Here is a 26,204-nt window from a genome sequence, read left to right as displayed (position 1 = left end):
GCTAGTACTTTTATCGTGTAGTTTGGGCAATAATCCTTACTTCTTGTTCTTCACATATACAAGTCTCTCAAACTGTTTATGCAGGAGACATGGGCTAGAAAAGCCTTGGATTCTCGGAAGCTGCTCCCCTTTGCTTTCCACCCAGATGAAAAGAATTTTCTAATTTTCAGGAAGGAATAGGAGTTTTCCAGAGCTGCATGTCCTTGAAACTTTGCTCTGTGAGTGAAGTTTTCAGCTGTTATTTTCTTACTGTAATATCCATTATGTGGCATAAGTTAAAAACTATATTTAATAAAATATTAGTTGTTAAGTGTTAAATATAGGTATTTCAATACAAAAGATTTATATTTCTAGAATGTATTATAAAGTCACAGTATCTCAACTTGGAATTATGTTCTGTATAATAGCTAGCTTATTATACAGTTTTTTACTCTCCATTAACCCTTACAAAAAGGCACAGCAGCCCTGTCTCCTGACATCTTACCCAACAATGCTCTATATAATCAGTGTGGCAGAATGAGTCCAACGCTCAACAGTCACTCATGTTACATATCCAAGAACAAACTTCTAATTAGTTGAGAAAGGTTCACATTCCCTTTGTCTTGGCATAAAACAAAGTTTTAATAAATTAAGGCTTATCCCTTCTCTTCCATGGAAAAAAGAGATCAGTTTTTTGAACAAAGTAATTTAACATTTGAGTTAACACTTGAGACAATCTAGACTAAACTAAGAATCTGTTCTCCATTTCTTTTGAGCTGTAGCTGAATGCTAGCAAAAGGAAAAAAGTGTGGCACAAAAAGACAACAGTAGGGAAAAGACAAAGAAATAATATTATTTGATCTAATATCACAAATCCTCATATTGCAGTAAAGGCTGGTGTCCAGTTTTAGGAAAGAAAATATTTAAAAAAATATTTGGGAAAGGGTCAATCTTGATGGCTGGACTTATGAGCAGCATTCTATTTTCTCTCCCTGCATGCTCTTAAACCTGTATGTTTATAGCAGCCAGGCACTACATTTTTCAAGGAAAGCATTCCTAAACATGATGGACAGCCTTGGTGTATGTACAAACACCTGGTACATGCCATTGGTCTCACTGTATTAATATTTATTTCAACTCCAGCTTATTTGCAGCAGATAAAGGTGAAAGCAAAACTGGCTTTGAGACCAGGCCAACAATAATTTAATCTAATTGGATTTTCTGAGTATGCAATGTTAGACAAATGTCTCAATGTTGCACATGAACTGATAATAACACAAATTGACTTTTTCAAGGTTCATTTATTAAAAAAAAAAAAAGAAGTAATAAAATCAGAGAAGATCCAATCAGAAAGTATAAGTTTTAGGTAATTCTATTTCTATCCTCACTCTAGGTATTTCTTTTTCTACCCTCACTCTATGACTTGTATTCTTTACATCCTGACTATCAAATCCCCTTGTATTTTCTGGCTCCTGAATACTCCTCTTACCACTCCATTCCCCTGCTACTCATTACCCATGACTGATTCAAACAGATTTGTTGCACAATTTATATTCTGTGCATAGGAGACAAGGTAAACCTGTAATTTTGACTACTAGTATAACTGGAAATGAACAGCATGGCAATAGTGAGGAAAACTGAATTCTCTAATGGACTACAGAAGGATAACTGGTTATTCAAACACAACTTTCTGCTCATTTTTCAGAGAATAAGCAGGTGAATATGGAGGGGTCTACCTCCAGTAAGAATAAGCTCAACAAGTTGCAACTAACTAATGACATGTTGAGACCTAAGGGTACAATTTTCAGAAGCATATTGGACCAGAGACTTATTACAGAATCACGTGTCACTTTTATGTTCTAAGTTACAGAATTAAGTGAAGATATCAAACACACTATGAGTTTCCTGGATTCACACATTTAAACTCATACTAACTTACTACCTTCCCAATCAATGTGATAAGTGGTCAGGACAGTATTTTTCTTACTGACTGTAATGCAATGTGGTAAGTTTTTTTGATGAATATACAGCAAGGTGAAAGACGGACTCTATTTAGATCTGCCACGCTGGTTGGATCTGCACTACCACTACGCAGAACACAAGTGAACTGATCTTTAGAAATATGCAGATAGCAAAAGGTATGCCAGAGTTTCTTTCCATGGACAGCCTCTTTCCCATCTAGAAAAGGGAAGGAAACCACTGCATTTGAAATAAAAAATGCCCTTAGTGATATGTAAGACAACTGCACCACTTACAAACTTTTAAGTACTGCTTACCTTTTAAGTAGAATATGAAATAATTTCTTAAAAATACCAGTTTTGTGAAAAATCTTCAGCCTACCATACCATTATTTCAACAGGAATTCAGGTATTCATACTCTCACTCTCTTTGCAAACATAACCCTAAACATTTATATGTTTATAACATTTATAACCTCAATATTTTAGAGGTCTCTAACTTATGACTTAAGCATACAAAACTGACTGTAAGACTTCTCAGTGAAGTTGCAAAACAGACTGCAGTAACAGCCTAACAAAGACTGCAGTATCTTGTCAGTTGTTCAGTGCTTCTATAACTAGGATCCCCCACAGAAAGCAGGACTGCTGACAAATAAAGAGGAAATACTGACAGAACCATTTCTGCCACAGTGAAATTTCACTGGAGCTAAAACATTTCTATTTCAATAGCATATATGGATTGCTGGGCAAAAATGGAAGAAAGACACTATAAAAGATAAAACATAGCCTAGATTGGGTGAAAGCCGGGTTCAGGTTCCTTATTTAGAATGATTTTGAATGACATGGATGAAATACCCTGCTGTATCTCAGCCAGAGTATCCTACTTCAGATCTTTCTGAGTCAAGACTTAAATCTGCATCTCTCACATCCACAGCCAGTCAGTACCCACAGCTTTCTTCAGCCAGCCACCATTTTCACAGCAAAACATTCAGAAGTTTTTTTTTCTGGTTTAGTGCTAATGAAAACAAAACTGCAAAGCTCCAGAACATGTTGCAAAGCAGAGTAACAACTCAGCTGTCTCAGTTACATTACCTGACATAACCACCTAGAAAGCTGAAAGTTGAATAGATACACCAGATTAACAGTTTTGATTCATGGCGCAGAGGGTTCAGGCTAACCAATGGCCTTTGCTGAATCAGTCTACAGCATACAAAGGGTATGGTAAAAATTGCAGGATGTGTATTCACAGTCAGGGGGTACGTAGTCCCAAAAAAATACAGAATGGGCATTAAAGATACTGAAGTGTGATGGTTTGTATCATTATTTGCATCTAAATAGTTGCTAATCACAAAAGAAGCCTTCAAAAGGCCTGAGAGAATTTCCGTTCTAAAATGTTACCTCTAAACCTGGCAATGCTATGGTTAATTTGTCCACAGCTTAGGCAACATTGTGCTGTTGGGTATTCTACCACTGAAAGAAAAAAATGCAGTGAGGGGAGAGATGGTTGCATTGGCTTCTCTTCTCATGGGCCTGAGTTGTAACAAACTCTTATTTTTCAAACAATTACACTGTACAGGTACTCCAGAATCAATTCAGAGCAAGAACCTTTCACCTATAAACACATATAAAAGCATTACTTTTAAATCAGTTCTCAAAGTAACAGGGCTTAAATTCATACATGAATTCTGCATCCCAGACTTCATATGTGTCTTGAAAACTTCAGGTAACACCACAAAATAAGAGATGTTCTCCCCAAATTATGTTGCCTTTGCAAGACACTGTGCAAGCAAACGTGCTCAAAAGAGACAACGATTACATATACTTTTAAAAGATGCCTTGAACTCTGCTGAGTCAGTATCGGCTGCATGCAAATTGTCCTTGAGGATTTTGATTGTTCCATAAAGTACCTCTGGGACTGTTAGGAACACTGCACACTCTCCTTGCTACCATTAAATGAAATGATGCATTGCATACTGGATTAGAAATGCTGAAAAACTGGTTTGGGTTGAAGGGGGAGATTCTTGTACACATCTGGAAAATTGAGCAATTTTGAAATTCCATAGTAACAAATGGTTTGTCTAAATTGAGCAATACAGAATGCATCTGAACTAAAGACCCACACAGAGATAAAAATCCCTTTTGCATATAGAAAACAAAGAAAAAAATCCCACAAAATAACACATTACAAAGTACTCACTGCTATTTGCTCTTCAAAAGTAAAAACTGTACCAAAATTTTAAAATCACTGTAAATACTGCTTGGATTTAAAAAAAAAAAAAAAAAAAAACACCACACCACAAAGATACAGTTAAATCTTAAATCCAAATGGTCAACATTTTACTAAGGTTCAAAGAGAATCCATCTTTACAATTGACAGAGAAAAATTCAGACATTTAAAGCAAATGTTTTGGGGTTTGATTAAAAAAATAAAATATCATGCTCAGAATTAAACTTCTCAGCTATTCATGAAAAAGCTTTGGGGATGGAGGGTATATCATCTCTCCACTTGCATTCCTGTTTAAAATGTATTGTCAGCTACTATTAGATCACAGATGAATTTCAGTAACTGAAATTTCCCCAGTAATGTAATTTCTTTGTTCCTAAGTGTAACTGTAAGATTTGAAAACCATTCAAGTCCCTTGTAAAGCTCATCTTGAGGGTTTAAATGGGATGTATATTAGTAACATGCATAAAATGGGATGTACATGTAAAATGGAATGTTTATAATACATGCATGTAAACCTCTAAAGGAGTATATCAGTCACTGGTTTAAAAAAATTTGTGCAATACAGCAGAACAGATGATGATTAGGCCACAGTGCTGAAAAAAAAAGAAAAGAAAAAAAGGAAGCAGTGAAAAAGTATTTGGATAAATTAAATGCATCCAAGTTGACAGGACCTGATGCAGTTCACCCTAGGGTACACAGGAAACTAGCCAATGCAATCTGTGAGTCATTAATGCCTATTTTTAAGAATTTGTTGAAGATACAAAGAGAAGTTTCTAAAGGACTGGTGAAGGGCAAACTTCATGGGTATTTCCAAAATGAGGAAAAGGGCCTGGAAAATTATATATCAGCCAGTCTAACTTCAATGTTCAGAAAGATACTAGAACAAATCACTTAAGAGTCAGTTTAAAAGCACCTACAGGATAATAAAGGTGATAAAAAGCAGCCAACAAGGATCTGTCAAGAACAAATCACATCAAAATGATCCAATTTCCTTCCATGACAGGATAATGGGCCTAGCAGATAAGGGGGAGGCATTAGAGACAATCTGTCTTGACTTTAGTAATGCACTTGATGCTGTCTCTTGGGACACTCTCATGAGTAAACTAGGAAATTTGGTTTTGATGAAGACAACAGAAGATGGGCACAAAACTTCATACAAGTGCAGTAATCAACAGTCTGCTGCCAACCAGAAATGCATTTTAAGCAGAGTTCTAGAGGAGTCTATCCTGGGCCCAGTTCTACACATATTTTCAATCATGACTTGAATGACAGGATAGAGTAAACACTTAAAATATTCACTCATACAAACCCAGAGATTACATATAACTGAATAACTGGATAGAATCCCAAATGGATGAAAAAAAAAAAAAAAAATCAGTTGTAGTAATTTCACAAACCACTATGATTAGGAAGATGTCCAAAACATTATTTTGCAGCAAAACAGCAGTGTACAATAATTTTCCATAACCTTTGAGAATGCAAGACTGGTCTGACTATGAGGACCATCAAGACGTGCTTTATGCCTTCAGGCAAAAGTCTGCATAAAACTTTTTACTTTTTCTTACGTGTTCATATTAAATTAACCAATTTTGTTCAATGTTTATTAAATATTCCTACTGTCCTGAAGTAGTAGCCCCAGGAAATGGACTTGGAGGACAGCTTGTTTTATTTTAGAGCCCTTCATATAACTTTTCCTTCACTTTGTGACTTCTTTCAGCAATATCCTAGTTTGAAATGTATTTATATTTTTCTGAACTGTATTTTTTTTTAATTTTGAAGTAGTGGCTGTGCCATACTGAGGCAGAAGGCTGAAATTTTCTGATACAGCAAAAGCAGAAAATAGAACCAACCAATAATTTACATAAATTATTATTCATACAACCAACCTGCACTGTCATAGTCTAAACTTCCATCATATCAAAGTGAATCTGGTCTATCCAGTCATTTTTTGCATTAGGTGCTCACAGATTTGAATATAGAAAATATTTGTGCTTCATAGATGCTCAGGCAAAATGACACTGGTATTGTAACGAGAAATATATTTATCAAGACTATCTTGGTATATTAAGTTGCTAAAATACATTGCATCTTGAAAATCATTATAAGCTTATTTCTCAAAAAAAAAAAAAAAAAAATTGCAAGTCCTCCACCTACTTTTACCCCAACTCGTTACAGAACTTCAGTGAGTCACTTCAGCTTTCATTCTATTTAAAAAAAAAACGATAATTCTCCCTCCATTTACCTCCCTGTGCTGAATAATTAGTTAATCTCTGTGCAATTATTTCAAGCTGTATAAACGTGCTAAATATTGTTATTAGCATAACCCAAGCTGGGTAAGATACAGAAAAAATACCATTGCATATATTCTATCATATCAAATTGTTGTGCCTTGCAGTAAAAAAACTAGCTGGCTTAAAGTGAAATGGAACAGTGAAAGGAGAAGCTGAATTAAGTTCTAAAAAAAGAGACCAGAAAGGGACTAAATAGAGATATCAACACAGAACTGACAGCTTGTCAGGACAGAGGGGAAAAATAGGCATGACCCAGTCAGCAAGACAACCACACCTCCAAGCCAAAGACAGCTCAGCTGGAAACAGATCAAAACCTTTAACAAATGTTCAGAGTGATCTCAGTCATTCATTTAAACAGGGAATCCCTAAACTCAAAATATTAAGCTATTTGTAGCAAGTAAGAAACTTGATAAAAACTTGGAATTTGCAGAACTGCAGAGATTCCTCTAGAACTGCTGCAGAGGGCATGATGGGGGTACAGAGTGTAAAAGTTGAAAGCAAAAACCCATGCACCACAATGTAAGGGTAAAACAAACATAGTATTTCTGCAGCTAACATTGCTCTTTATAATGTCCAGCAGGTCATCTACCTTGGCCATTCTTTATTTTTCACTGTTAAAGATGAACAGAAAGAGAGGGAGAGAGATAAAGGCAAATTAAACATCAAATATTTCTGAAAGTGAAAAATGCTACAGATTTGGATGCAACTTTGAAATCTCATTACTTTAAAAATGGTATGCCAAAATGCTGCTATTGGAGCACATTGAAGGGTGAACATAGACATGTATACTGCATATGCAGTCCCCCCGTTTGTTGCCAGAGATTATTTTTTTCTGTAATGGCACTCAAAAACCTAGGCCTCCTGTATTCAGGGAGATAGGTAACACATTTTTTGATTTAGAAAAGCTTGTTAATGTGTTCTGCTACGAAGTCTTATGGCCCCAGATACAGCAAGGAAGCATCCTGCTGACTGAGTTAAAAAGATCAGTAATTGTTCAGCCAGCCATGGGATGAAGAATGGTCAATCATCAGAGGATAGGGATTTGGAGATTACATTGCACTACACGAAATTGTTTTTTTAACTATTAGTGACCACTGCCTGTTTAACATTGCCAAAAGTGTTTTTTTCTTTTTGCAATCAATAAAATGCTAGCCTTTGTTGTCTTTTTTACCACCTTAAGTAAGCTAATTTTAAGGTATTTGTTAACAATAAACAGTTGGAATTTCTATAGAGGCTTTGTAGGTTTTTCACTGCTTGAGTCATCCATTTGACTGCTTGTGCAGGGAGAATCAGTATTGGTAAGGTTGAAAAATCCTGTTCTCCAAGGGCACGCATGAGTGACAGCAGTAGAGATTTAAAAAAAAATCAGCTAAAAAGGGCCTGTGGGTGACCCAAGAATAGATCAACCATCAGTTAGCTTATTCAGATACATGCACACTGTATATTCACCCCAGGCTAGGGCTCCAAAAGATTTCAGCAGGCCAAGATAATGAGCATTTAAACATAGATTTGGGTTTTGAACATCCGTGGAAAGTCTGTTAAGACTTTTGTCTAGGGATTCTGCATTCCTGCTTTTCCTTCCTCTGGTGACTCGCTTTGTCCTTTCCACCCATTCATCCCATTAGGAGGTGTTGAGCAGAACGACAATTTGAGCAATCTTTAGCTATTTAAGCATGTAAGGAGAAACAGGTTTATCCTTTGCTTATTGCTCTTCAAGGACCGCTCTCCCTGGAGAAGAAAATCTGTATACGAAATTATAAGGTTAGTAGAGTCTACAGGTGTGAATTATCATAGAATCATAGAATCATTTAGCTTGGAAAAGACCTTCAAGATCATCGAGTCCAACCATCAACATGCCCACTAAACCATGTCCTGAAGTACCCCATCTACTCACTTTTTTAATACCTCCAGGGATGGTGACTCAACCACTTCCCTGGGCAGCCTATTCCAAAATTAGCTCCTTTTTGTCCCTGTAACATGAGCTATACACTCAAATCCCAGCCTATTCTATTTACAGCATGCTCCAAGATGAGAAAAAAAAATGGCTTTCTTCTTGCTACCTGGTTAGTCACTGAAAGTACTTTCACTCACTTCTGCTAACCTGAAGTGTTTTATTTAGAGCATGGTTATCACAACTTTTAACTCTCTTCAGAGCCCACCGTTTCATTTCTATCTAGTTCCTGAGCTAAGCAATCGAACAGATTTCAGAAAGTAAAGCCTCCATGAAAAAAACCCTAATCCTTCCCTACATCAAAAAAAAAAAGTCAGCTTTCATTTCCCTGACCACAGGTCTGTCTGGGAAGGCACTCCCAGCGGTCATGGAGTTAATAGGATGGGTTAACATGTTTCTACTAACATGCAGAGAGTCACTGGCTGAGTCACTGCAGCAAGAAAAGGACCACTGCTTCATGCCAGTCACTCTTCTGTGTTCAGGAAAAAAGGCAGAAAACAGGTGGGAAAACTTACTCTCTCTCTAACTTTGCTCAAAGATTTCAATTTCAAAATCATAAGGTAAAAAGAACCACTTTTCAGCTCAAACACATGGATTTTCTCCTAAATTTTCTGCTAAATTCCAATGCACTGTTTATCTAAATAGAAGAGAACAGGTTTCTACAACAAAGTGGTGCAGCTGATACCATGCAAAACCAATAGCATGAGAGGTTCACATCTAGGACAGCTAGTAATTTATACCTAAACCCATTTAGGGTTGCACACCAATTGGCTAAAGAATAGGTGGTTAAATCCGCAAGACAAAGGGATCCTTCCATTGCAGTCTAATTCCAAGTTGATTTACACTGACTCTATTCAGGTGACATCAGAATCAGACTATTCATCTCCATTATAAAAATAACCTCTTAAGCAATAATACACTGTTTCAAAATGAGAATATAAACTGCCTAATAAATACAGAAATAAGAAAAATATTAATATCCAAGGAAAGAGGTACAAGGAGAATCACAAGCAAATCTGCTTATCCCCTGCAGTGATTTTTTTCATAAGGTAGCTAGACCAAATGCATTTGGGGGACCATTAGTTTCCACTACACATTGATAATAATGTTAGAAGAAGAGAGAAGGACACACAAATTCTGGGCATGGTAAGCTAAACTTAAAACTTTTCTCTATTAAAAGGAATGCAGACCCAAAGCAGATTTTATTGAATGCATCTATTTGGGTATCCATAACCAGCAGAAATCATAAAGGAAGATGTGGTGCAAAGTGGCTGCTTTTGTTATTTGTTGGAAATCATATTTGGGCAAAGAGAGGAGACTATCTGAAATTCATTTCCGCTCAAAAATTAGGTAAAGTAATGGATTTTTGTGGCTATAGCAGGAATTAAAAACTAATTAAAGCCAAAAAACTCTCAGGGTGAACAAAGATATTTGTTGAAAATGCTGAAACAAAAGCAGTATTCCTGCATTCCGTAAAAGAAAAGGCAGAAACTATAGCTGAACCAGTGCAAGAATATGGCCAAGATTATCACCAAGGTAAATTCTTGAAATGGAGTATCAGGATGAGGAGGGTTGAGCAGAAAGAGGCACAAGAGGAAAAAAACCAAAACCAAAAAAACCTAAAAGTGAGCATAGTTTTGTGTGATGCCTAAAAAGGAAACTAGAATACCTAGAAATAAGAGAAGCCTTTGACATAAAAGTAATTGCTGAATGACCAAAATCAGTCGGATAAGTAGGTCATAGGAATAGCATTGTACCATAAGAGTCTATAGAAATTAATAAGATCAGTTTTCTAAGTGGGGATAAACTCATGAGAATTTCTGTGGATGTAATTCCCAAATTAGACTAGCACTGTCTAGTACTGTTAGTACAAACAGACTAACACTGTTATACAAGTAGATTCCTGATTAGCAAAAGGATATTTAGTGCACATTGTTGAGAAAGACAAAAAGGCAGGAGTAATGTGAAACAGGGTTTGCAGAAACAATACTTTCACAGAATAGCTCTTTCTAATACAAAAGGAATACAATGGGACTGACTGGATGTCCATCATTTGACAGAAAAATAATGTGAAGATTTAGGTTCTTCAATATGCAGTTTCCTATTTACCCTTCTATATATAACAAACCTAAATTCTTTTAAATTTAAACATTATTTTTAAATTTCCTTACACTGTAATGTTTATTTTCAGAAGTAACAATATGACTATGGCACAGTTTTATACTCTAGATATATATTCTCAAATTAGTGGGATTTTTTTTAAATCAAGAAATAAATGCAGGAATTCAAACACTAGTATCTAGATCATAAGTAGACCAACAACACAGCATTTTGTACCTTTTTCTCTTTTTTTTTTCTTTTTTTATAAACTTTGGCCTTAGCAATAGTCAGCATGATATGGAAAAGCAAGCAAAAAGACATAATAATTCTTGTTTTCTATCTACTAGTATGCAAGGACATAATCCAAGGCAGGTAAGCCTTACTTTAATAGCGGTTTTATATGTGCATGACAGCATAGTAATCTCATGATCAAACACTAGATCTCCTATCTATCAGGGAATTTTAACAGTACAGTATGTTTTCAAAATTATAGCATAAAATTTCTGAAAAGATTCACTTCAGAAGTTCTAGCAGGACTAAAGCAAAATATTTTGAACATAGGACTGACCAAACCAGAGCAGTCGAAAGCTTCATCTAATTCAGTCCAGTCCACTGCCTGTGACAGTACCAAAGCAGAAACAGGCATGTAAGACTAATACGGGCATACCTGATACTTTCTCCAAGTGTTCTGAAATCTCTGTTTGCAGCTCAAGGACTGCCTGACCTAAAGTTGTTTCCATGGATTTAGTAACTATTAAGGAATTTCTCTTCCATACACTTCTCCATTCTTTCACTGAGCCTCTGAAAATTTTTCTCATCCACAGCATTCTGCAAAAGGGAATTCCACAAAGGGTTCATCATACAATAACTAACAACTTCTTTTTCGTTTTGAAAGTGCCACCTCCTAGCCTCACTTAGTAAAAGCAGAGCAATACATACAGCATATATAACAAATCTATTATATCCAGTTACAAATAAATGTAAATGAAGAAAAAAAACTAGACTTTTTCTACTGGATGTTTCAAAAAAAATAGATACATGTTACATAACTTTATTTTGGAGTTGCTTATCCAATGCAGACTATTTCATTTTAAAAAAGAAGATAAAAAAGGGGTGGCAAGGGGAGAAGCTAGTTCTACCAGCTCTATTGTGTTTCTAGTTAGGCACATCTGCTGGATATCATGTTCTGCCAGTGAAGTATAAAGCTATAATGCAAGCAAAAAAAAAAAAAAAAAAAAAATAGAAAAGCTATTTTGGAGTGTGAAAAATACAAGTTTTATGTCTTTAGATAATAGCTCCTCTACTTACACCAACAATATATCAAGTTCCAATTATCTCTGTGATTGTTTTCCAGGAAAATTAAACATTTCATGCCTTTTTGTTGTTGTTGTTATGTAATGAATTACACAACATATCTAAGTGTTACTTAAATATGCAACAGAGCTCTGCTCCCCTAACAGTTAATTTTCTGTCTGTGAAAACCTACTGGTATTTAACAAAACAACAGCTCTTAATCAACCTTTCAGTATAATGGCTAGCTTGGGTTTTGATAACAAATATAGTGGTAAGATCATAAACACATCAATGTTTCTACAAATAAGTATCTTAATACTGAAACAGTACAATATTGTTCTCTATAAAGCCAAAGATTAAATTGCATATCATTAACTGTAAAATTAATCTATTTGGCCCTGTTTGACATGCAAAGCAGTTAAGTGATAAAAATTGGCCTGGAGGGTCTCAATTAATGCCAATGGAGTTGAATGGCAAGACCGTCCCGTATTTTAGGATTTACTTGGTAATGAATATGGAAGAAGAGGGACCTGGTTAATTTTTTTTTACTCTAGAGAACTAATCATAATTTGTAGACATAAAACATTACACAAAAATCTCTGTTGAAGGCAGAAGCGGTTTTGAAAAAGAAATGGACAGAAAACATATCTATGCAGGAAATTTCTCCTTCGCTCACTTTCCTAAGAGATTCAACATTAAAACATATTTAGAGATCATTTTAAAGTGGTATCATGAATCCTCCTTGTAAGAAATAAAAACGGACTTCGGAGTAAATCTCTTTTTTTTTTTTAAAAGGTGAATATATTTTAAGCTTTTATGAGCTTCTGTGTCATCACTCCTGCACAACTATCACACAACACACAACGTCCTTTTCCTCTCTTCCTTTCTGTGCCAATTTTGCCACTTCCTTCCCTTCTGTTCTACACCTGTAACACTTTTACTGTCCTTTCCCTCAGCTTTTTTTCTTCCAGAATTTCTGGGGTATTGTAGTTTGTTTTCCCCCTCTGAAATAACAAAATCTAAATTATATATAATTATCAGGAAAGAAAATATCAGTTTACGCTAAGGTATTAGAGGATAATGCATAAAACAATCTGTTTCCTTCTTAAGCAGAGTTCAGCATTTTATTTTCTATTGCTGTGAACTTAGCTAAAATCTGTATTAATCTCTCTATAATGATCCTTAAATCTCCTGAGGAGAAATCTTCCTGAGGCAAAAAACATTCATTCAGAAAACATCCATGTAAAGGAGGAATTAAAATCTCTCCGTTCTACCTCTTTGACCTTGCCGTGTTTACATTCTGCACTGATTTGTGCTGCTCAGCTACCCAGACCTCCTGAGCTGATGGGTGCTGCCTGAGATGGGGCTTGCTCTCCACTCCCAGGCACTAGAACACTGGCAGAGAGAACCACAGAATTCAGACTGCAGTCTAGAAAACATTTGGAAAGACTGGTCTCTGATCAACTGCCTTGATTCAGTTCCTTCTCTTTTACCCACAGCTTTCTCTTCTCTCTGCCTTCTGCTTCTCAGGCATCACTTTTTTAAGAAGTATTTCTTCACCCCAGCTGCATAAGATTGGGTCCTTTTTCTGTTCTATAGGAAATCTACCTTCTGCTTCTTCCATGCAGTGGGGAGAACAACAATGTAGGTGTGAAAAGGGTTTTGTGAGGGGTTTTGGTTTGGGGTTGGTTGGATTTGGGGTTTTTTTTGGGGGGGGGGGGGGATGAGTGCCTTTTGTTTGTTTGTGTTTTTGGTTTTTTTTTTAAAGATAATTGCACACAGTTGTCTCACAGGCCTGATCTACAGGAAATCTCTTTCCTCACCTGGCACTGTTCTCATCTCCTCACAGTATTAACACTAAAATTCCTGTACAATCACAAATTAGAGAAAACAACCAAGTCCCAGATGATATCTTCCAAGGCATTACTTATAGGAGCTAAGAACAACAGAACTCAGATTATCTCAAACTCAATCACATAGTTCAAGAGTCTCTTCAAGCAAAGCAAATCAAGACACTTCTAAAATAAAAGTGGAGTAGGAAACAAAGCTCTTTACAGTCACTACTCCCTAATCTTAATTATTTTAATTAATATTTTATGGGTTGCAAATGCAAGGGGTTTTATGCTTTGCCACTTTTGTGTAATCAAGTTTCTTTCACTATTAGCTGATTAATCCCTGCTTTCTCTTTCAGATGATTGCATTTGTTCAAAGTCAGAGTTCAGCTCAAAATGACACCTTGTAAGAATAACCTACTGAAAAAGCTAATCCTTGTTGATAATTAGCTGTAATGACTTCTAAAGGGAAAAATAAGCAGCAAGTGTGGGCGGGGAAGAAGTGTTGGTTTTTTTCTCCACAGTATTTCTGTGTTAAAGATATACTGCATTAATCCCCAAAGTTACTGGCTTATTTATTAAATCACAGGTCATCTGTTGTCAATTTAAGACTTAAAATACTGAACATCCCTATCACCTGTGACATCTAAATTCCTGAAATTAAGAAACTATGATCTGGCTATATTTACATTTTTTAAGCTTACTGATTGCTGCTCTGCCCACTAAATTTATTCACTATATCCTTCTGTGCACACAGAAACATATATATACATATATATTTATATACACACATGTACTCTTAGACAGTGTTATTCCCCTTTCTCTTAAACTAAATGCAAACATGACTGTGGAGTAAGGGAGAAAAATGGGCCGGAGCTGGGAGGGGGGCAGGGAACCAAAGGTAACACAACATTTGTTCCACTGCCATTATCTCATCTTTTTTTGTTAATTTTCCAGGTATTGTGTGAGACACTCTCCCTCAGGTTGCAAGGTTCTCTGTAGAATGAAAAGAGTTGCTTCAGAAACAGCAGTATCAAACATGTCATCAGGATGGAGGGAAGAATAACTGGGATTTTACAGTGAAAAGGGCACAGAGATTATTCTTACTACTTCCTCCAGTCCTTTGGGAAACTTTGTGTTACCCAAAGTAAAAGGTTGTCATACACAAAGTACTTGCTCTTGGTTGTTTGTAGTTTAACCACACACAACATCAAGAAGATGCACTCCTCAAAACAAAAAAATGAGCTTTTAGGAAAATGGAGTAACAGCAGATAAGGAGTAAGACAGATTTTTCATCCATTTGATAGACATACATAGAGGAAAAAAGAGGGAGGGAAAGAGAGATCAGTTCTATGAGATCAGAAGAAAACTAACTGCAAAGAATGGTGAAAGAAGCTTGTTTGAAGTTCTCAGATCTCCTAACAGTAAGTTTTTAAAACAGAAAGGAAACCTCCCCTCATTCTCCTCCCTCCCTTCTGGACCAAAATTAAGGTGCTTTGAGTAAGAAGCGAAACAGAACCCAAAGGCACAAAAGTGTAACAAATCAATAGAAAGGCCGGGGCCAGAGTGAAAGCATGAAAAGGATCAGAGGATAAAGGAAGAGTCATGGAAAAGCATCAGGGGAAAAATAAAAAGCAAAGATCAGATAAAATGGATAAAGTTTAATGTTAAAAGTGGACCTTTTGTGTCTATTCATAGAAACGTTGATGCTTACAGGTGCTTTGAGGCTTACATTTAGGTGAAATACTCAACATATTTTAGTGCCAACTATATGGATAAACAGTTCCTGACTGAAAGTCAATTCGAATAAATGGAACAGTTCCTATCAGGTCTTCCTTTTCTCAGTATTTTTCATTTAATTATCAAGGTAAAAGTTGTAAGGCAGATGTAAGGCGGTGTTATTGCATCTTTGCAGATGTGGGTTTCTAGGGGGTTTTTAAACATTTCCAGAAATGGAAATTTCCACAGTATTTCCCCACACAAGATAGTTATGGGTATACAAAATAAAAGATGAGAAAGGGAGGTACTCAGTATTTGTTGACTAATAGAGAATGACATCTATGACAACTGGAGAAAGAGAAAGAAAGCAAACATTCAGATAGCCAGAAAAGCAAAAGGAGCACTTAACAAAATAGACTGGTGATATATGCTGACCTCCACCATATGTAAAATCAGCAGCTTTGATGTTCAGATGTCACCCCTATCATTGGTGATGGGGGTGGGGGAGAAGAAGGAATCAGAGGTTCTTCTGTTGTTCACCTAGCTCAATGCGGAGGGAAATCCTACACCCTAACATATCCTTTCCCTCTCAAATATCTCAGTGAGGGCAGACAAATCATCCATTTTACCCTTTCTTTCCAAAAAGTCCAGCCTGCATTGTTAACTTCTGTTCATTCGAGTCTCTGCAAAAGATTCATAACCTTTGTGATTGTCTCCTTTCACATAGAAATCTTATTTCTCCATAAAAGAATACATTAAGTTCAGATACTTCTGAAAGTAGAAAGGAAAACTCCTTTTAAATACACCAGGGGATGGCCTGGCCAGTTCAGTTCTATTGGCTCACCATGACAAACTAACAATTGTTAGATAACTGACATTTGGGATCTTGTGCCAGAAAAATGAGTTAAATTTTAATGTACACTCTCTATGTCCACAATCAAGGAACACCTAAATATACAACAGAAACATGGGGGAAAAGACAACTGTAACATAAAAGACATTAATTTTACATTGCCTATATAAATAGCCTTTCAGGAAGCTTTCCTAATGAAGTCTCAACTTATATTTGAAATTCAATTATGCCCTAGGTGATCTGACAACAGGAAATTAATACATTTAACTCTTGAGCCATTTGGTCTTCAAGATCCCCTGTTCAAATATGGCACTTTTTTCCTGTCTGTAAAAGAACTGAGTGACAGGACAGAATGATATAACAACTGCTAACTAGATTTGAGTCACACTAAGAATATCAGTGAATTATGAATTATTTCAACAGTTGATAAAATTATTTCAAAGTATGTAAACCACATCATATAAGATTGGAGAAACATTCAGAGATTTGGTTTCCCTATTTCTTAAATGACGTTTTCTATCCTGAGGCGTGATACGTCTTCCAAAAAAATGTGTAAGGAGAAGACCAAATATTTTGTTTGGGTTTGGTTGGTTTTTTGTTTGGTTGTTTTTTCTTAACTGGGATTGAAAAATCCCAAGACAAACACTTTGGTGTTGTTTTCATGGAGAATTTTTATAGAAGGGTACTTACATTCTATCCAAGATGCATTAAGAATGAAATCTGAATGGTTACTATTTCACCAAACAGCTTAAAGTAATGTGCAAAGGATAGACAAAAAATTTCAAAAGTAATTAGGGAAGGAAACATAGGTAGTACAAATACCATAGGACTGCATGCACATTCATTCCAGCCACTTTCTGCCTTAAAGAGTGGATGGTTTAAGAATGTAAGGATTCAGAATCAAAAACCTCAAATATTCAATTTCAGCTAATTTTCTTTATATTACAGAACGCTTTTATCCAATCTGTCTTTCAGCTTCTTGCAACAGGTAGCAAGAAATCCCTCAAAAAATATTCAATTTTCCAGCTTAACTCCACTTCTTTAGACATTCGGACTACTAGAAGAGTATACAAAGCTTATTGCATATTAATATGGGTTCCTAGGGCCTCTGTCCTAACCCCTCAACATTTGTTTAGTATTAACAAGATTATAATGAAATATAGTTTTGTGTGAGAACACACATAGGCAGAGCCCTCAACTTGGGCACAAATTGGTGTTGGAGTGTCATTTTTTTCCTGGAGTAACACTGATCTTTTTTCAACACCTAACATTCAACTTTCAGAGAGTTCAGAAATGGCTTGTCTTTGCTCCCAAATATCACTTCAATGCCTATTTCTGTTAGGAATCCACTTTAGAAGTCTTCATAGCCTTCGGATTTAGCAGACCAAACTAGAAGCCAGATATGTCCTACTTTGGTGTAATTTTTGTCCTGAATGTATATTTTTAGAGGGAACATGAGGCTAAGGGAGAAAAAGCCATTTTTTTCCTTTTAGGATATCACTGAAATAAATACATTTAATAGTCAATTTAAAAAAAAAATATTGTTATATTTCATAGATCTCTGGAACTGCATTGTAATGCACCAAGACCACCCTGTTTCACATAATCAACTATGTTCAAATGGAATACGTAAGGAGATCATGTGAAAAGGAAAAAGCATTTCTTCTTTTTAACAGCCACTGAATCTCTTACCATAAGATTTTTAATTCGTAACTATTACAGTATATTGCCACCTATAGGATAGCACCTAAATATAGGTTCCAAAAATAAAGCTGTAATTATTTGCTTTATAGCACTTTCTTGTGATTTGTATACAGTGAAAAAATGGTGGCATGTGGGTACTGTGATTTTATTTCCATGTAAATAACCAATGGACATTTCGTCATTCTAGCACAGCCACTGCACAAACAACTGCAAAATGCTAATTAGATAATCACAGGTAGAAACAGATAGTTCCAATTATTGTGAACAGAGGAGACAGCACGCACACCACCACAGTCCTCAGAGGTCTTTGAAGTAAGTACCAACTAGGAAACGTTGTATGTTCACCAGTAGTTACAGTGTGTATCTGTCGCTTGGCACTCAAACAAGTTTTATCTTTTGATCTAGTTACACTACATGCTACACCTGCAGGACTTGCTGGTTTTGCTATGAGGCTTCAGATTATCTTGAAAACATGACTGAGACTTAGTCTCATGTGGTATTTTCTTTCCTATTAGTGTTAATATGCACCTAGTACAATATGCATTAATAAATCATATCTGGTACTAAAGTCAGGTGGTGAATCACCAGAATTACAGCCATACTTTTCATGGTTTCTACCCTAAACATCTGTGTTGTTAATCTTTTATGTTTTTGCTTTGCCTTAGGGTTTTCTGCTTTTTAGTTATTCTGACTGTGTTATTCTGCGAATTACTGAGTTTCCCATTTTACTGGGCATCATTCATCTTTTGCAGCCAGATTTGCCTAGACAGGCAATTGTTGACAGTGCAGATATGCTGTTACTTGAGTGCTTGTGTCCGAATTCAATTTCTGTGGATCATGGTGGAAGCATAGTACAGCAAGCAGTAACGATATGAAGTTGCTTAACACTGTTACTGTAGTAATGTTGGCTGAATCTCCTAAACTGTGTTGCAAATTCCAGTCTTTCTCAGTAGCACTTTTTATGCCTTTCTTCCTGTTTCCATAAAAAATTAGTTCATGTTATTAAAAATCTTGTTACAAAGCAGAAGTCAACCTCAAAAAAATATTACAGCAAGAAAAAAGTAACATATTGGGGCAGTTTATCTGCAAGACTACCCCTACTCACCTGCAATAGATTTGGTTCTGCACATTGCTTGAAAAAGAATACTGGACTGCATGTGGCATTACATTTAACCAAGGAGACATTTTTATGTCTCTATAGTAAGAATCCAGATTTTTCTGTATTCAGAGGTGAGGAAGTCAGAAAAAAAATTTAGAAACCAAGTCTTATAAAAACTAGAAGGAGCTTCTCTTCTAGTTTCACTGCAGAAACTGAATAATTTGCAGTGAGTCATTATTATTTTCTATTTGTCTTTTATGATATTGAAGTTTGTGTTTTGTGTATTCCACGCTTGTTATCGCTGATCCAGCTCCATAGGTTTTAACTTCTAGAAATATAAGCCCATAGAAGGCACTTGAAAGAACAATCTCCAGGCAGTGGCCAATCAATATAGCACTGTTAATAGTAGCAGAGAATCTGTCTTAGGAAGACAAATTTCTAGCCAAATGAACACTTTTAGGAATGACAGCAACAAAAACTGAAAAGATCCATGACTCTATATATTGTTGAATAATATATCTTCTTGGCCAAACAATATTATGTAATTGTTTATCTCCCAGCATTAATGTTTTTGCCTCTTGTCCTGTGGTTTGATAGATGCAATTTTAAGTAATATAAACAGATGTCTTGTTCTATGCATTAAGATATATTGACAATAATATAAAGATCCTCAGCAATTACCTCATCACAACTTCAAAATACATGAGTTCACCATACCTGAAAGATCCAGGTGGCAACTTTTAAATGACAGTAAACAGGGGGAAAAAAAAAAAAAATCTACTCATATAGGATAGTATTGGTAGGTATTGTTTAATAATTACTTTATCATTTAAAGATTTAGCAATGAAAAGGAAATACCTTCCATAATGATGGCTGGTCAATGTCCAGGAAAATTTTCTAGAGTTATTCCATGACTGAACGTGACTCAGTGAAGAGGAAATATCTGCATGTTCACAATGATATGCCAATCTTTTGGGCTTATCCTGCAGTTCATCTGATGGCTCAGCTGATTTTTCAAAGATTCTCAGCAAAATTAATAAAAGGCAATTATATGTGACAAGATGCTATAGACTACCCAGTGACCTATTTTTTTCATCTTTCCTAAATACATTCAGTAATACTTAGAGGGACATCTTTCACCTCTTACTGAACAAGAAAGATATTGCCTCTCCTTATAAGCTCTTGCTTCACTGAATTCACAGCAGTTTTCAATGAAAGAATTATTACATGAATCCAGGTGCTTAACAGATACGTAACTTCTAACCACATTAACATGCTTTCAGCACACCCACTTATGAAGCCATCTGTCATGGTTTAACCCCAGCCAGCAACTAAGCACCACACAGCCACTCACTCACCCCACCCCACCCCCACTGGGATGGGGAGGAGAATCGGGAAAAAGAGTAAAACCCGTGGGTTGAGATAAGAACAGTTTAATAACTAAAATAATAAAAAATATAAGAACAATAATAATACTACTAATAATACAGATATAATAACAATAATAATAACTGTAATGAAAAGGAATATAACAAAAAGAGAGAAATTAGACCCAAGAAAAGACAAGTGATGCACAACACAATTGCTCACCACGCACTGACTGATGCCAGAGCAGTGATCCGCCCTTCCCAGCCAACTCCCCAGTTTATGTACTGAGTGTGACATTCTATGGTATGGAATATCCCTTTGGCTAGTTCAGGTCAGCTGTCCTGGCTATGTTCCTTCCCAGCTTCTTGTACACCTGCTTGCTGGCAGAGCATGGGAAACTGAAAAATCCTTAACTTAGGATAAGCACTACTTAGCAACAACTAAAACATCAGTGTGTTATCAACATTATTCTCACACTAAATCCAAAACACACTATGCCAGCTACTAGGCAGAAAATTCACTCTATCCCAGCTGAAAGCAGGACATCGTCCCAAACTCATGTTGAGAAATACACTGCCTGTACTACTTGTTACATCATCACATCAATCCCTAGCTCTGGAGCAGTTTATCTCATCTCATGCAAAAATTTATAGTATATTGGGAAAATGCCCTGATGAACATGTGGGGAAAGTTTCTTATCTAATCAAGACAATGAGGTTTTGCATTTAGTGAAATTATGAACACACAAATCACATGGGTTGGTCTAACTTCTAAACAGACATGCCAATTCTTGTAATAGGAGTTGATCTGCTCTTTATCAAAGTACTTAAAGCAATGTCCATAAGGAATCTCAAAGTATGTTCCAGAATAAGTGATACAGAACCTGTGCATCAATCAGTACCTAGGGACATATCATAATAAATTAATTAAATATTAGTTTTTCCATCAATGATCACATTATTGTAAGCCCACAGTATGGAAGAGGAGTTTGTGTAACTTAAAATGGTCAGTAATCCCATAAAAAAAAAACTTCAATTCCTCACCACCACTTCAGCACTTAAGAAAAGTTAACAGCATTTCTGTTCTTGTTTCACTCTCTGATGTCAAGGAAATTAACATATTGCCAAGCACCCACAGATGGGTATTTTCAAGTTTGCATAGCTTTGTTATTTCAAAACCAATTGCTTCAAACAAGGCAAAGCACAGATTACTCATACTCATGCCTCCTGCTGAGCTTGATGCTTTGAGAGAGGCTTTTAGACTTATGTAACACAAAAAAAAGTATCAACATTTTCTGAATAGCAGAAAATACACTTTTCCTCACATTCTTATGCTGTAAGTCATGGATCTATCTGAATGTTTGTTATGGAACTTTCCAAAGCAAAGTCAAGTTTAGACCAACCAGATGAAAAGTTCAGTAAATCAATAGTCAGTAAAAATAGGGTGTTTGGAGGGAAATGTCTTAGAAACTGAACATTGATACTGCTGAAGCAGGCACTCCTTGTTATTTTGATTCTGTACTGAATTACCAATCTGAATGCATAAATCTGTACTTAGCACACAAAACAGAACTGAAAATGTTATTTTTCTGACAATACCATAGCCCAGCAGGAAGAGTGCTGGTGGTATCAAAAATGACTTCCAAGATAATGTAATTTTATGAGATGAAGGTTGACTGTGCATATAAGACTTATGTGCTTAGCACCCACAAAATGTAGACAAAAATGGAAAGACTGAATAAGCCCCAAATATGTGCTTTGGATTACCTTTGCATCTTAAGTTAGATGCTGAGCAACATTAGCACAGTTTAGAAGATCAAAGTATTCATTTCATTACCTTTGGTTTTTACTCAAATAAAAAAAAATTTAAGAAAAATCAATCTTTATTAACAAATGCTGCAATTATATTTATTGCAACCTATGCTAAGAAAGTATTACGTTTTGTACACAGGAAAGAAAATGGCATGTGTTGGGCTGAGAGGTAGCATGAAAACACTTAAAGCAAATGGAGACAGATTTTCTCATCTTCCACTTCACAATTTTTTATCTCAGGGCAAATTCAACATGAAATACTACCAAAAATTAAATTACTAGTTGAAGTTTACAGAAACTTTCAAAAATCTGTAAAGCAACAGTGAATTTGGCCAGCTAAGATTTTGCTTCCCTCTGAGTTACCTCACTGTCATGATGACATCATTCAGAAAGCTAAGGCAGTAAACACATGCTAAGCACCCTGAATCCCTTTTAATTTCAAAAGCCAGGCAGGCTGTTTTCAGGATTTGGCTTTCTAAACATTTACTTTAGTTTCTAATATTCCATTCTATGCAACCAATAGTTATAGGTGGAGTCTTTAAGTATTCCAGTTAAATCATTAATGAGGGTATTGCTGCTGTATCATAGCAGTTCAAAAGCATTTCTAACAGAGTTTCTAGCTTGTGGCAGTTGCACAAAACTCCATCTGCTGGCCTTCTTTCTCAATTAACTGACAAGAAATGCCAAAGAATAATTCTGCCACTTCCTTTATTCATGCAGCCATGGCCTTTGTCCTTTTTATCAGCCAGGTGTGCTGCCTATGAAAATTAGAAACCTAAGTCTGAAACCCCCTGAGTGGTTTGGTGGAATCAGAATGACCACCCTCTAAACACTCCAGCGATACAAAATCTGTGTGATACAGCCTAGATTAGTGGTATGAATCATTAAGCACATACCTGTACTTAGTCAGTTAATAATGTAATTCTTATTTTTCGTGCAATGAAGTCAGCATGACTGAAAGTTTACTGTTGTGCCGCAAATTTTGAAAGAGAAGCTGCTAAAATAAGCAAATGATAAAATTATCCATAATAGCTGCCTTTGAATCATGTCCACAGTTCCATCGGTAAGGCAAAACCAAACCGCAATAAATGATGAGTTGACATTACCACTGACACACAGCTGTAGCATGATGGAGCATCTGATTTGATTCCCAAGTTTCTCCCAACAGTTAACACATATTCAGCTGCTACTTTGAAAGGCAGGATATAGTAATATGGAATTTTAAAAAATAGTATTATACAAGTATGACTTCTCAATTTTATATAAGGAGTGGACTGTGCACACCTCTTACAGTGGCATTCACAGCTTTTGAATGTGCATTTCTTTTTCTCCACAGCAAGAGAATGTACAGAACACAGTGGCCATAGGTCAGTGTAGTCCTGCCTTAGAGAAAGCACCTTCAGATACGACGGACAATGCAGTTGAAGTATCATTTCACCACTTACTGGTTGCTTTAGATGTCCAAAACAACCCATCAATTTGTCTAGCTCCAGCTTGGTAATCCCTATAGAAATGGAGAAACTGATGCATCAGAAGATAAAATAGGGATATGTTCCATTCTCTTTCCTCCTGGCCAGCCAAAGCAAAGAAGGCATTTTGGATGGGGTTAGCAGATTCCATTTTTAATTTATGTTATCATACCACAAAAACATAAGGGAAAGGAAGTGAAGAACTCTCAGAGCAGAGCCTAGATGAGGTATTGATGGGGCAGTTATGTGCAGCACCTTCCCTACCCCAGAGGAATTCTGCAAAATTATCTTGCACACAGAAAATCTACATCTGTTCCTGGGCTTAGTGTTCTTTCCCAGATTATTTTGAAGCCCCAGGTCTCTGAGGGATTCTAGTTATATTTGTACTACCTATAGTTAAGCGAGGACTATGTAAACATATAAATATCTTTACCCTTTCTTTAGAGAACTTAAAAAATAAACAGCGAGATACATCCACACCTTTTCAAACTTCTGGGTAAATTTGTATCACAAAAGAAAAAAGAAAAAATCCCAGGCAGAACACCAAACCTTCATCAAGAGATTGGGAAAAATTCATCATCATGTTGTCTTCAGTTTCTGGAGAATATTCACTTATGTGTTTTTTTCATCAGGCCTGGATGATGAAGCTCTTCCAACATCTAGGACAAACATTCATTAGTAGAACCTGAATGAAATGCTGCCCAGAAAGCACAGATATTACCTGTCCAGAGCAGAGGGTTTACTCAGGAAAAGAAAAAAAAAAATTATCATGAACTTATTTCAAGAAATAATGTTATCCTACTAAAATCAATAGAAGTTGCACATAAATTTGAGAATGTTCTTTAATTGTACATGAATAATATAAATGTCATTTTCTTGATTTACAAGGTCTGAAGTGGATAAATAATTTCAAGTAATATGTGTAATATTTGGACAAAAATACCTTGGCACTGTATTGTTAAGAGATTTTGATGTTGGATATGTGGTAGGATCAATTTGCTCCTTCAGCTTCTCTTTTCTTAAAAAAACAAAACAAAACCAAAAAAACCAAACCAAAACAAAACAAAAAACAAACAAAAAAACCAAGCAAGCGTGCTCAATTGTATAAGCCTGAACTGGATATTCAGCAACAACTGTCCAAAATGAGGCTCTTCCCCCACAGTCTGGACATGCTTCTGGCTTAATACAAACAACCTCCCAGCTCCTTCTCTCCTCAGAGAAAACCCCCAAGCTCAAAACTCACAAACTTTTATCTCTCCTAGTTGTAGTCATTCTTCTACTTGGCTGACAGACTACAGCATGCCATGATGGAAGAGTAGCATCTTCCTAATTGACTTGGCAGTACAGAAGTACAGAAGCTAAGACTGCTTTGTCATCTAAATCATGCTGTTTAGGCAGAATCTCTATTGCTGCTTTGAAACATCTGTCCCAATTAAAGCAGGACAGTGTCTCAACTCATCTGAAAGGCAGAGGAAGGTTAATGTTACAGGCCCCAAAGGCAAAAATCTGTTACATGCGGTATCCAGGATGTTCTCACCTATTACAGAAATTTTGGCTGGCTGAGGGAAGTTTGTCAAGCCAGGCAGGAAATCAAAACTAGAAAAAATAAAGGGTGGTTTCTAGTTCAGCATGGATAAAAATGTTTGCACCCATCAGCTTCTGCCAGTGCAAACAATACTTAGGACTGCAGGCACATTTTCTTGGTTATTTGTATGCACAAATGCATGTAAATGTAGATTCTGCACATGCAAAATGGATGTCAGGTTAAACCCATTGAAAATTTCCAATGAGAGGCACTGCGCAAGAGGCTGGTCTACTTGCACTCCCACAGAAAACCATTTATCCTTAGAATGTACAATATGAATCTTCAGTTATGGGTTCAGTATAAAGTCTCTTAGTGAGCTCATTTAGCATGCTTTATAGGTTTCGAACAATGGTTTTCCAATAATTCCCATCTTAGTCACAATGGTAACAATGTGGTGATCTGTTTAAGAGGTAGAAATTAAAACAATTTATTGTATTAATTAGCATCTTCTCTTTTACTCTGAGATACTTGTTCTAAGTAATCTGACAATTTAATTGAGGAGATCATTGATTTTAATTAATATTTTTTTGTATGAGAAAGGCTGTTACTATTGGATGGTGCTGGAAATTAATGGGGGGGGGAGAGACTCTGGCAAAATTATAAAGGCAAAGAATATTCTTTTTTCTTCCCACTGCACAGTTGTTTTGAAATTCACAGCCTTTTCTCTGGTTAGCTTATATGGTTTTGATACATCAAAAATATAGGTGGAGAAGCATTAATAAGTCATAACAGTCCAGATTATTTCAAAGATGGGACTTGATCATTAATCAAAATGGAGTCTACATGCATACACCTTAATTGGTCTATATTCAGACCCAGAAAACCTACTGTTGCCTTGCAATATTCACCAATTTACTTTTCTTCCATTGACTAGTTTTTAATAGTTTTTGAAAACCTGATACTCAGCTTGACCCTCAGATTGAAATGGTTTCTTACTCCAATCCATCTGCTTAATGTAAGCAGAA

The sequence above is a fragment of the Aquila chrysaetos genome, chromosome 21 (genome assembly GCF_900496995.4).
Source record: "Aquila chrysaetos chrysaetos chromosome 21, bAquChr1.4, whole genome shotgun sequence".
In the NCBI taxonomy this organism is placed as follows: Eukaryota; Metazoa; Chordata; class Aves; order Accipitriformes; family Accipitridae; genus Aquila; species Aquila chrysaetos.
Note: the sequence above shows the minus strand (reverse complement) of the source record.